Genomic DNA, 13721 nt, shown 5'->3' on the forward strand with positions numbered 1-13721 from the left:
GCATAAAATTTACTAGTAATATAGTTTAAATTCATCTGTTCATGATGTTTGACTTGTAGTGTGTTTTCAAATTAGACCTGCAAATTAAAAGTACAAAGTAGCTATGATACCCAATGGCTACCATATTGAACAGTGTAAACCCAATTGCTTCACGAATCACAGACTCTTTTCCTCAGTAAGCTGTTTGAAGTATTGAGTTAAGACCCATCTTTTATTCAGATACCCATTATGGATTATGAAACTATTGCCCTAGCAAGCTAGTCTCTAAGAGATTTTGGTGAAAAAAGCTTCAGACTTAAATCTTCCCAACTTGACTTCCAAACATACGTAATCTATAGGAAGGAGACCAAGCCCTTTCTCTTCTATTATAGAGACCTGGGTTTGGGAAAGGAGAGGTCTTTCACTTTCCATTAGTGTCATAATTAGAAGCACAGCATAGGTTTAGTAAGAAAGATATCAGCAGAGGTGCTGGGTCATGTAGGAAGAAGGATACTCACCAGCTAAGGTCAGGAGGGCAAACAGGACCAGCACAAGCATGAGCTCTGGGTCTAACAGGAGGCAGAATTGAGTTTTGCTCACTTTGGGACCACAGGGCTCACTCACCATCACCTGCAGGGCGTGGCCCTCATTCTCGGAGTATTGGCCTCACCCGACCACCAGATGCACTGATGCAGAACCTGCATTTGTAACAATAACTTCCAGGTGACTCGTGTGTGAGTGTGTATGTGTGTGGACGAGTGCACACAGGAACACACACACACACACACACACACACACACACACGTGCGCACATGCGCACTGAAATTTCAGAAGCTGTTGCTTTGCGTCTTTAGAGCCAGGCATGGGCCCTCCAAGGACAGCCTTTGCTCTGTCCTTGCGGAAGTGGCTCTGTAGGTTTTGTGCCACTGTTCCATGTCATCTCAGTTTGGGAGGACAGCTTTTACAGGCCTCTGAAGTTTTCTCTGCTCAGATGGGAGTCTGATTTGAATGGATTATTGACCTTGATCTAGACAAATAGTGTTGCTGCATCCACAGTTCAGGCTTGCATATTTGCCGCAAAGGTCTTTCTCATCGCTGTTTGCCATAGCAACCCTGAATCTGGGGTATCCATTCTGGCTAACTGAAGAGAATGACTTGCTATTCAGATACAGATGTTTGGATACTTGAAATTTTGCAAAAATAAGGTAAACTTTGTTGTCCTGTCTAACATCAACTCCTGTTGGAAAAAGCACCGTGATTCCTTCTAAACTCAAGACTCTGCTCCAGGGCTCTGATTAGCTGAGCAGAAATCCTTACTTTTCCTTCTCAGCCTGGGAACATAGGCACCGTATTTACTCTTCTGTGTCTCACCTCTTTTTTCCTTCTGTAAATTGAGACTTGCATAAAAACACTCGCTGTAGGACTGTGAGGGTTGCGGGAGTTGCTGCTTTTAAAACAAGCTGCGCGTCCCATCCTCCTGTCAGCTGTGATGATCCCAAAGTCAGAGTGTGAGCTAGGAGCGGAGGAGGAACTCAGGAGGAGCCTCCTACCAGCTTATCTCTCAGACATGACGGTAAACTGTGGAACTCAAAAGACCACACAGCAAGTTAGGCCGAAGCCCAGCCTTAAACTCAGGCTGTCTGCCTTCCCTCCTCAGTACTGGCTACATTACCTTACGTCCCGAGCGAGCAGGTAAGGTCCTGGGAAGATGGCTCAAATCAACAAATCTCGGGGATTCGTTTCCTTTAATTTGATTGCTGCCAATCTTGGTCTATTGTGTTCAAGAATCTCCTTCTGGAATACGCACACATGACTAAGTTAATAAGGTGGACAGTACGCCCTCAAAGACAAACTTCAACTGTCTTTTTTCTCTTCGTAGCAGTTACATTAAGAAAAGCTTTATTTCCTAGAAAATAACGACTATCAATAATTCTGTCCTGGTTTTCAGTTCAAACTCACAGATATTTAACCCTACTATTTTCGAGGGAAAATATTTTAGCTTCTTGGAACCGTTACTTAGAAGAAAATGATCTTTATTTTTTTTAATATTTCTCTAATGGTATAATGTACAAATAATGAATCTCATTGTCCAGACTGGAGAGTCTGTTATTACATCATGTCCTTCTGGCTGATGAGGGCTGGCTGACAGCATTAAATACCGTGTTTTTCTAACTAAGAGTAATAGTTTTCCCTGAATGTTTTAAGTGAATATGCATGTAGATGGGTAATGATAGCTTGTTGTCAATGCTTAAAAGCTAGTATTAGTCAGCATCAGAACTTTTACCGCCTTTAGTATTGACAGTACCTTCTATGTTCCCATTTTATTTCTAATCCTGGATAGATGTGTCCCAACAGATTATATAGGCTAGTAAGTGGGAGAATTTACATGAAATGTAAGTGTGATTGGATTAGGTCAAAAAGATGGAAGAATTCATCAATCAACTCAGGTCAGTGAGAAAAGCAGAGTAGAATACCTGGGGAGGTGGATGGGACCCAGTGGTACCAGTCACGTGGACCAAGGTCCCTCAAATTATGGGATCACAAGCTGTGCTAATGGCCCAGATAGCCTATATGGAAGGTATTCCTGGGGAGTTCATTACAAAACCCAGTAACGACACAGAAATGGTTTTTAAATTACTATGTGGAGATCTTGAGCGCTTTGGCCGTAAGCAAGTATACACGCTTCACTTGCTGGCCATTCTTTCAATGGCCGAGCTGCAGACTTTCCGTGTGGTCTGTTGATGGGATATCATGGAGCTTTTAATATATACCCCGGACATTGGGGACATGCGTGGAGCAGGCTGCAAGTAAGCCCACATTTCATAGCTCTGTGACTTCCCCTAATCTACTGCTTGTCTAGTCCTATGTGAACTAGCGCACAGACAGCATTTGGAAGAAACAAATAGCAGCCCACTCTTAAAAAGATAGCTCTAGAATATTCCACTCTAATAGCAACAGGTCTTTTTCCTTTCACTAGAATGCTTCATTTGTTTATGTAATGTTTTATTATAACGGACATAAACAGGTTTGGGAATTAATATAAGTGTTTCATTGTAAGCCTTCAAGTTTGGGACAGAAGAATTTACTACCTACATCAGTGTGCGGCCTCGAAATTGAGCTCAGTGTCTGGGTATCCATGGGCTTTGATCGTCTTAGGAGCATTCGGCATTGCTTTCTCTAACCAAGGAGGGAGACAGGAAGAGGGTTTCTAGTGTTGCATTTGATTATTGAAATGCTTGAGTCTCCTCATAAGTCCTAGTCTATTATGCTACAGAGCAGTCCGACTGCCCTGAAGAATTCAGTTCTCCAAACATTTAGCCGAAACCAACTTTATCTTAACCCAGACTCCAAAAGGGCCAAATTTAACTCAAGAGAAATTATCTGGCTCTGAGCAAGTCCTGCATATTGTTTTCAAGGAGAGTCTCCAATTGTGTGTGTGTGTGTGTGTGTGTGTGTGTGTGTGTGTGTGTGTGTGTGTATGAGAGAGAGAGAGAGAGAGAGAGAGAGAGAGAGTGAGTGTGTGTATGAGTGGGTGAGTGTGGGTGAGTGTGTGTGTGAGTGTGTGAGTGAGTGAGTATGCACGTGTACATGCGTGTGCCTCGTCTACGTGGCTATTTGGTGAGTCAGTAAAATCCAGATGATTCGAATTTCTCCAAGTTCAGGTTGCAAATCCTTATAAAGTATTTTCTAGTCCTTTGCCTGTGAGAATGTGATTGTGTTTTTTCCAGAGACGAAAGTCTTATGTAAGCCATCCTGGAAGCTCAGTGTGTGCTGTCTCCAGATGCTCTCAGTGCTGTGCAAACAAACTAGCCTTGCCTCTCGCCACTTACTTAGGTTTACTCTTGACTCCACGTCTCCTCCCTTAAATGGTATCCTAAACAGGTTGGTAGCCACGCTTCTCACCTGCAGTCCTCCTCTCAGCTGCTCTGCCAAGACCACCCGCACCTCCCTCTCACACCCCCAAACCATCCCTCATAGTATTCAAGTTCCATCTCCTCAATATATTCAGAGCACAGTTGCTTCTCACTGCCACTCTTCTGTGCTGTGATCCTGGCTGAAGCTGTTTCTATTTCCTCTTCTCCTATCTCTCGTGTCTCTCTCTCTCTCTCTCTCTGTGTGTGTGTGTGTGTGTGTGTGTGTGTGTGTGTGTGTGTGTGTGTGTGTCTTCATCCAATCTTGCCTCTTATAGTCCGTTCTCAGTATAGCAGCTAAGATAAGCCCCTTCAGATCGGGAGCTTTCATCACTTGGGATCCTCTAAGGCTTCCAAGTCTCTGTGAAATCCAGCCTCATCTTCTTCCCTGCCTGCCTTCACCTCCATTTCCCTCAGCCGTGTTTCTGTCAGATCTCTGAGGATATGCTGGCGGTTTGCTCTTTCCCCCATTGTAAACGGAGGTTTCATGTATGTTTGTTTGTTTTGTTTTGTTTCCCTGTTTTTTTTCCTGGTTCTCTTCCCATGCCTGCTAGACTATTTACTACCTGTACTCTCTCCACACATCAGCCTTCCCCCAATCATCCTGCTTTCCAGAACAGTTTCCAGCCTCATGTTTACTGAAGACAGCTATGCTGACCGTGCCAACATATCCTAACCCATTATATCATTCTAGTTCCACCTCCTCAGTATATTCCAAGCACAGTTGCTGCTTACTGCCACTATTCTGTGCTGTGATCCTGGCCAAAGCTGTTTACATTTCTTCTTCTCTAGATATAATATAAGGTGGTTAATATACAAGGTGTTAAGGTGTACAGCAGTCTTGCCCTAATTATGGGGAAATGGGTTCCAGTGTCCCACAGCGAATGCCTAAAACCACAAACAGTACCAAGCTCTATGTGCACTTCTTCATTTTTCTTCTTCCTGTAAATACAACTGATAAAGTTTAACTTATGTTAAAGGAGGTCACAATGCATAATGAATTGTGAACAATAGATTATGATAGAATTGCCAACCTCGGTACAATTAAGGATGAGGACATTATTGAGTACAATAGGCACAACCTGAGCACAGCCCATCTGATAATGAGGATGCTCCGAGTGACTAACAAGAGGGAGGTACGTGCACTGTGGACCCACTGTTAAAGGGGTGATTCAGATCCCAGCTGCATAGAACGGGACAATATGGGCTTTGATTCTGCTTACCAGAGGATGTGCAAGGTATAACTTATGCATAGCTTGCTTCATCCATTTTCATTTAATATTTTCAGACATGCGCCACTAACACCATTGGAAGTGAAATAAGGGGTAAGGGGGGCACTACATCACCTCGGTGTTTTACACTTTGATTTTATACACATTAGCTGAGGAGGAGCTAGGAAAATGGTACTTGACGGGCAGGTTGAGAAAATGTGATTTGATGGCGGTCCAAGGGGAACGGAGTGATCTATAATCCCGGGGTGTTATTTTTAGAGTCATTTTTCAGGATGTAATGAGATTGCTGCCACTAAGAGTCCATGACAGGACTGGAAGCTTCGACGCTGTTCTCTTGGCCTCCTCCCAATCTGGATCATTATATCCTGCTTATCCAAATACTTCCTGTTCTTCCAGTTAGAAAATGTTGCTTTCCTTTCCTCTCCTGAAAAGCCCTCGGTTAAAAAAGAATTGCTAACCAATTACTACCAACTTTATCCCCCAGCCCCAGTGTGCTGTTGGGTAAAAGGTGTGTCTTCTCCGTCAGGTAGCTACTCAAGAAGAAGCAACCTCATGCTGAACGCTTCGGCCCATTTTCCAATAAACTGTAACGAAGCTTTTTATTCCCCTGAACCATCTCCATCCCTTTGCTTATCATTTTATGCAAACTACTTACTAGCAAGCTTACAGCAACTTACTTAGTTAGAAAACCAACTCTGGTTTGTTTGTTTGTCTGTCTGTCTGTCTCTCAGAAGGTAGCTAGCTCAGAAGGGTTTCAGTCTCCAGCAAACAGGAGTTCCGATGTCTTTCATTAAGTTACAGCTGGCGCTGCACAGCCGCCCGAAGCCCCAGTCAGTGTGCCATGCGCCAGGCTCAAGCTCAGTCCTCACTCAGTGTTTCTACAAATAAATCTGCCATTTTATAGCAACTCGAATTTTCCTTTGATTACAGAAATAAGCTCTTATTGTGAGGTTCGAAATGCAGAGATTGGAGCTGAGTTCAGGCAATTTCCATCCCACTCATTATACTTTCTTCAGGTTGTAAATATTTGGCGAGCTTTGTAAATTATACTTTGTGACTAAGCTACCAAACAAGCACTTGGCTAAATACTGCCGAAATCAAATTATGAAAAGCAGTAAGCGGTGTTCTTTTGGGGGGTAGAAAAATGATAGTAGGGTGTGTGATTTATTGCAGGCAATAAAATACCGTTTTAAGAAACCGAGTTGACTGTTAGAGGTACTTGGCTTGCCCTTGGATTATGTTGACTAACTACGGAGGTTGCTGGAGAAGGAAGGGATTTACTCTTTGTTTTACTGGGAAAACAAAAGCAGGCTCTCACTTCCTTCTGTTGGCTCTGCTAACATCCTCCATAACCTCAAAGACCTCAGTCTAGTTCCTGTGTGAATGTTCAAGCACTGAGGAGCTTGAAGGAGTCACACTCAGCTTCAGCCAGGGTCTTCGAGAAATGCCAATTCTCAGGCCCCCTCCTTGCCTAATAATGAGAAACTTTATTGAGTCTAGGAAAGTCTTAACAGACTTCCCAGCAGTCTGGCAGTTGATGTTTGAAACCAATTGGACTACTATGCATGTAGATTTAAACCCCAAGTCACCAGTTTTCAAGCTTCACAGTGTAAAACAGTCTACAGCATACAAGTAGACAAATGGAACTCCCTTCTCTATCAGCCTGCACATGAATTCACCAAGGCAGAACAAGAAAAGGCATCTGGGGGTAAATTGGCATCTGTGACTCTAGAGAGCTCTCACTTGCTTTCGCAGCACCCCATGTTAAAAGTCTTTCATACAGTAGTTTTTGTTAGTTTGGGTATGGTATGCCCAGGGTCTTGTGTATTCTTGGAAAATGTTCTACCACTGAACAATACCCCAAAACATTGCAGTGCTGCTTTGTATGGTTTCATATGGTTAGAGAGTATAGACTAGTGGCTCCCAAAGCTCTAGAAGCTCCCACAGGGCTTCTAAGTCATGTCCAGCCCCAGCCCCAGCCCCAGCCCAAGCCCCAGCCCCAGCCCCAGCCTCAGCCCTTCTGAGTCAGAGAGCCATGTTCTAGTGTTCTGATTTGCTCTCCAGATGATTGTGCTGCCACTGGAAAGTGTGGCTATAGGAATACAGTCCATCAGTAACTTTAATATCCCACCATCCTAGATCTAGGAGAAGGGGCATTCATCTGCTGGTGGGCTGTGCTTCCTGCCTTCTTAAGCAGCTTGCTCATGAATCTCTCCCTATCCCTCAATATTCACTAATAACTCTTCATTACATTGTCTCATAGTGAGGCTCAAACCTAACAAGCATAGAGGGTGTGTGTATATGTGCCAACATCTCTCTCTCTCTCTCTCTCTCTCTCTCTCTCTCTCTCTCTCTCTCTCTGTGTGTGTGTGTGTGTGTGTGTGTGTGTGTGTGTGTGTGTGTGGGGTGTGGGGTGTATGTATGTATCTGTGTGTGGAAGAATGTGTGTAGGTATCTGTGTGTGTCTGTGTGTGTGAGGAAGGGTGTGTGCATAGGGTGTGTATGTATATGTGTCAGTTAGGGGAAGGGGTGTGTGCATCTGTGAGGGAAGGGTATATGTATATGTGTGTCTCAGGTGCAGAGGATGTGGGAGGAATCTCTGTGTGTGTGCACGAACACGCGTGCATGCATGCTAACAGTTGGCATTTTCATGCCATAGCCTTAGCTCCAGGGAGAAGACTGGAATGAGAATTTTGTGTTTCTCAGTTTGGCAAGGATGGTAGGTAGCTTTGAGTGCCAAGCCACGTTGCATACTGAAGAGTCCATGGAGGTGCTGAAAGGTCATGACTTGTGCTCAACAAACAATAACATGGATGTTTTAGCTTCTCAGGAGAGTATTGTGTGGTAAGACCCTGGGGATCAAAGTATGGCCAGGCAGGTCTCAGTAGGTCCTGTCACTGAGGAGCCAGTCTCAAAGACTGGCAAAAAATGCTCATGGGGCCAAGATGCTCAGGTTCTTCCTGTGGACACTAAGGTCCTATGGGAGAGCATGAAAAACTCAGTGCTTCTCCACCTCACATGAGCTGTATACAGGGAGAAAGATTTGTGAGGCATGAGAATGTTGAGTCCAGATCTGTCCCTGGTTACCACTAGAGAAAAGAGGTTGCCCTGAATCAATAAATGCGATATAATTTTCCTCGTACCCCCAGTAAGTATAGTTTTTACAAGGGAAGCAATCTTTTCATTGGCTAATCAAATGACAGGCAAAATGAAATAAAAATGGTCCCTGGGTTAACAGGTTTACTATAATTCAGAGCTAGAGAACTAGAATAAGAAAAATCAGGCAAAAAGCATATATGAAAATACAGACAAAAGTAAAGGAAAATTGTTTACTGCAACAACACACCAGTAACGAAGCAAACACTGTCCACAGAGGGAGCTGTCCAAATGTTGGGAGACCAGGCCCTTTGAGTAACATTTGGATAGGCCCAGAAAGCTGGCTTCCATGTTGTCAGAGTGAAGGAAAGGACTTGTTATTCAGATGGAACATCTACAAAAATAGTCCAAGAGTGGCTTCAGATGGAGCTGTGTCTCAGATGGCAGTCTAAAGGCACCCAGGGTCCCTAAATTGTATTATCTCAACTTGCCGTTTTCAGTTGTGGAGGATGAGTCCTGTACACCAGCTCTCATTTAAATATCATCATGGAGTTGCTGCTGTTGGCTGTCAATCAATCTGTGGTGATACTGTCTTAGTCTCCTGTCTTACGTATATTTTATGTTATTAGCTCAAAGTGGAGTTACACCCCATTCCGCATAAGAAGTGCAGAAGAATACAGTCAAACAAACCCAGAAGTCTCTCGAAATGAGTTTTCCAGTTCCTGTGTCATCTCTTAAAGTTGCTATGAAATTTGCTTTCCATAACACTGTTTCAGAATGAGCAAATTGAGTGTTCTTTATTACGCTTTAGTGTTGTATAATCACCACCGCCGCCATATAGTTCTATAACATTTTCATCATCTGGAAAGGAAGTCCATTCTGCCTCCACCACCCTTGCCTGCAGCCCGAGTGCACCCTTTTATCAGTTGGCCTCCTGTTGTTTATCAGCGTAATGTGTCACAGTCTATCACTGGAAGTTTCAGTACATTCACATGATGGTCTTTAAAACATGGTCTTGGACATCAATGTCACCAAGTCCCTGTGACCACTGAGGTAGACTTTCTTGGAGTTTTAGCTCCTTTTTCTTTAGAAAATGCCCAGCATCCAGAGCACTTCCCTTTAAGACAGTGGTGTTCATGAGGGCCATACTGTTCCTCGCTGGTACCCTCCCACCATTGTATTTCTGGAATTTACTAGTTGAGGAACAGAATCTAGGTCCTTCCCAGAGCACTTATTTTGCCTCAATTTTCATTTATGAGATGCCTCTAACAGGAGATAGAGAATAAGCTAGAATGATTTCCACAGAAGCATATTGTGAAATTCGAACTTCTTCTTGCTCCTGGAAGGAAAAATGTCACTAGCCTTAAATTGCTTCTTCATTTTCAATTGAGCTCCAGTTTTTACTGCTAGCAAAAACAGCCATGGAAAACGTGTGTGTGTGTGTGTGTGTGTGTGTGTGTGTGTGTGTGTGTGTTTGTATACACATGCACTTGTGTGCATATATATATATGCATTTATATAACTGATAGCTCACAAGTACGCAGCTATGGGTAAACCACCTCACGTTAGTTGACATAGCTCTACTGCCCTGAGCTTTACCATATGAACAAATAGTTTAATCATACTTAGGAGTTTGGGAGCACAGCCCTTAGAGCCAGAGAATAAAAGGCTGAGCGATATCTGTTCTTAAACAAAGCATAAAAACTATGGTACAAGAACACATATGGCCCTGGAAGCCAAAAATATACTTTTCAGAAGTTGTGCTGACCCCTAGTAATAAGACAAGCTGAACATCTTTACTTTCATATACACAAAGAAGTTAGACTCCAGAGAATCAAATAACCCTATTAAAATGGGTTATAGAGCTAAACAAAGAATTCTTAGCTGAGGAATATCGAATGGGTGAGAAGTACCTACAGAAATGTTCAACATCCTTAGTCATCAGGGAAATGCAAATCAAAACAATCCTGAGATATCACCCCATACCAGTCAGAATGGCTAAGATCAAAACCTCAGGTGACAGCAGATGCTGGCGAAGATGTGGAGAAAGAGGAACACTCCTCCATTGTTGGTGGGATTGCAAGGTGATACAACCATTCTGGAAATCAGTCTGGAGATTCCTCAGAAAATTAGACATAGTACTACCTGAGAACCCAGCTATACCACTCTTGAGCATACACCGACAAGATGCTCCAACATATAACAAGGACACAAGCTCCACTATGTTCATAGCAGCCTTATTTATAATAGCCAGAAGCTGGAAAGAACCCAGATGTCCTTCAACAGAGGAATGGATACAGAAAATGTGGTACATTTACGCAATGGAGTACTCTTGTATTAAAAACAATGACCTCATAAAATTCATAGGCAAATGGGTGGAACTAGAAAATATCATCGTGAGTGAGGTAACCCAGTCACAAAAAACCACACATGGTATGCACTCACTGATAAGTGGATATTAGCGCAAAAGCTCAAATTACCCAAGGTACAATCCACAGACCACATGAAGCTCAAGAAGGATTACCAAAGTGTAGATGCTTTAGTTCTTCTTAAAAGGGGGAACAAAAATGTTTATAGGCAGAAATATGGAGACAAAGTTTGGAGGAAGTACGGAGACTGAAGCAAAGGCCATCCAGAGATTGCCCCATCTCAGGATTCAGTTCATATGCACACAACGACCAAATCCAGACATTGCTGATGCCATGAAGTGCTTGATGGCAGGAGCCTGATAATAGCTGTCTCCTGAGAGGCACAGCCAGAGCAGGACAAATACAGAAGTGAACGCTGGAGGCCAAACATTGAACTGAGAGCGGGGTCCCCATTGGAGGAGTTAGAGAAAGGATTGAAGGAGCTGAAGGGGTTTGCAACCCCATAAGAACAACAATACCAACCAACCAGAGCTCCCCGGGACTGAACCACCATCCAGAGAGTACACATGGACAGACCCATAGCTCCAGCTGCATATGTAACAGAGAATGGCCTTGTTGAGCACCAATAGGAGGAGAGGCTCTTGGTCTGCCAAGGCTCGACCTCCACCCAGTATAGGGTGATGTCAGGGAAGGGAGGTGGAAAGGGGTAGGTGGATGAGTGGGGAAACACCCTCATAGAAGAAGGGGGAGAGGGAATGGGATGGGGGTTTATGTACGGGAAACCAGGAAAGGGGATAACATTTGAAATGTAAATAAAAATATACAATTTAAAAAAAAAACAGAATTCTAAATCTTAAATGCTCCCCATATCTGTAGGATGGGCATGAAAGAGAGATGGGACTGACTGCCTGGTGTCACAGGCAATAGTCACAGTGTAGGTGCGGTAAATATATTATGAAAATTATCAGGGTGTATAAAGTCTATATAAAACAATGAATTTTATGCTTAATATATGGACCCATCCCTAAGATATCAAGATATCTCATTCCATAGGTACTGGCTGTTTTTTTTTTTTTTTTTTTTTTTTTTTTTTTGTTAACGACACAAGCTTGAGTCATTTTAGTAGAAGGAACCTTAATTTAGAAAAGTCACTCATTACATTGGCCTTCTGGCAAGCCTGTTATTTCTTGATTGATGATTGCTGTAGGAATGCCAAGCCCACTGGGTGGTACCACCCCTGAGCAAGCTAAGGGAGCAAGCCAGTAGTCTGTGTTCCTCCATGGCTTCTGCATCAGTTCCTGCTTCCAGGTTCCCGTCCTGCTTGAGTCCCTATCTTTACTCTCCTCTCAGTATGACAGACTGTTTGTTACCTGGAAATGTAAGATGAAATAAACCCTTTCCTGCCCAAGTGGCCATGGTGCATTTTCATAACAATGAAAACGTAATTAAGCCAGTGTATTATCTTATTATGTCATAAATGCACATAATCCAGACATTCCAGTGTGAAGAAATCTCAAACACTTCTAGACCCAAGCATTTTAGGTGTGTGTCAGACACTGTTCAAAATATTATTTAGTGTCACAAAATCACAACTGGATGAACATTAATGATGGTCTTCCTTATCTAAAGATATGGGCCCAAGAGATGAGCTCGCCTAGGTCATACCATCAGCGACACTGTACACCCTCGGTGCCAGGCTTGGCTCTAGATCTCAAGTTCTAACCCTGCTGTGCTGCAGCTCACAGCTATGATTGTCTCTTACCAGTGTAAAGACAAAAGTGTGAGCAGCCCCTTTACCTGTAACATAAGATGGTTTCCATGTAGCATTTAAGTGAATAACTTTAGTGAGGTTGGTCTTCGGTGGGATGTATGTGCTTCGAGAAAGCTACCATCTCAACACTGTTGGTCTGTAGCCTAGTCATTCAGAGCTCCTCTCTTCTCACATCAAGCTCGGCAGAGAGGAGCATGGGTTTTCTACTTTTGAAAGAGCTTTTTACTTTTGAAACAATACCAAGCGAAATATTCAGAAATGCTTCTCTATAGACAGAACAGGATGTCACAGAGGCTTCATTCAGCCCGACCTTATTACAGCAGTACCAAAACAGTGATGAAGTCTTAGCAATTTTATTTATTGATGCTGTGAACATTCAATCCATTGTCATTGTGCCCTCTAGTCCCTTCTATTGGGTGAATTTATGATAAGAATCTTTCCTTAGAAAACTGAACCTCAGATAACAAGACTCTGTAGTTTATATCACTTCTAACACCTCTTATGTTGATACTCATAGTTTATAGGTTTCCCTATAGATCTGACTTGTTTGATCTCAACAGGTTGATACTGCTTAGCTGGATAGAGCCAGAGGACCCCTGAATGATTTTTGGAAACATAGAAACTGGGCAGGTAACATGATCTGCAGGTCATAATAATACTGACTTTGGACTGAAGTAATGCTTGGGCACTCTGGTGGCAGGCTTCAATACATACAAACATACATACATACAAACATACATACACACATACATACATGTTCATGTATGGCTTTGAATTCATTAGATAAGTCCCTGTTCTTCATCATGAGGATGCTGTAGAATGAACAGTTGAGACAAATATAGCTCTAACCAAACTGGTGATTTTTGACATGCGAAGATTGATGCTTTTTGGTTTTCTCAAAGTTTTAAAGTTCTTCAAATATTTTAGAGACTCCCACATGAATGCCAGTTTGCTGAAATAAACAAGATTACTTCAATTTTTTTTCAAATGCTTTTTGGGCTTTGTAAGAATATAGGTGTACCATGTACTTTGAAGTATTAATAGATGTCATTTATCTATGTCGGGAGGTAAAGGATAAAGCTGCGGTTTTCTTTCTTCTGCTGAATATGTAACAGTCTGTGCACATATGGGGAAAGTAGAGTAAGATTCTATTGATTAAAAAGGACGCATTACAAGATATCTCTGAAATCAGGCTTAGGCAAAGCAAATAAAAAATAAAAAAAGGTTGAGTAATGCCAGGGGACAGATGGCATCTGAAGTGACACTTGCCTGAGTTATTACCCAGAACAGCACTTTGTCCTCTCCTCTCTAGTGACTATTTAGAGGTCCTTTCTGACCTAACTATCCAGTGTTGTCAAGATTG

General features: G+C 42.7%; 1 protein-coding gene across 4 annotated transcripts in view; it reads left to right on the forward strand.

Moving 5' to 3' along the window:
• Plcb4 (phospholipase C beta 4) overlaps nt 1-13721 on the forward strand; it is a 139775-nt gene that overhangs the window by 33221 nt on the left and 92833 nt on the right. The gene's annotated exons all lie outside the window — the stretch shown is intronic.

The sequence above is a fragment of the Rattus rattus genome, chromosome 5 (assembly GCF_011064425.1).
Source record: "Rattus rattus isolate New Zealand chromosome 5, Rrattus_CSIRO_v1, whole genome shotgun sequence".
Lineage (NCBI taxonomy): Eukaryota > Metazoa > Chordata > Mammalia > Rodentia > Muridae > Rattus > Rattus rattus.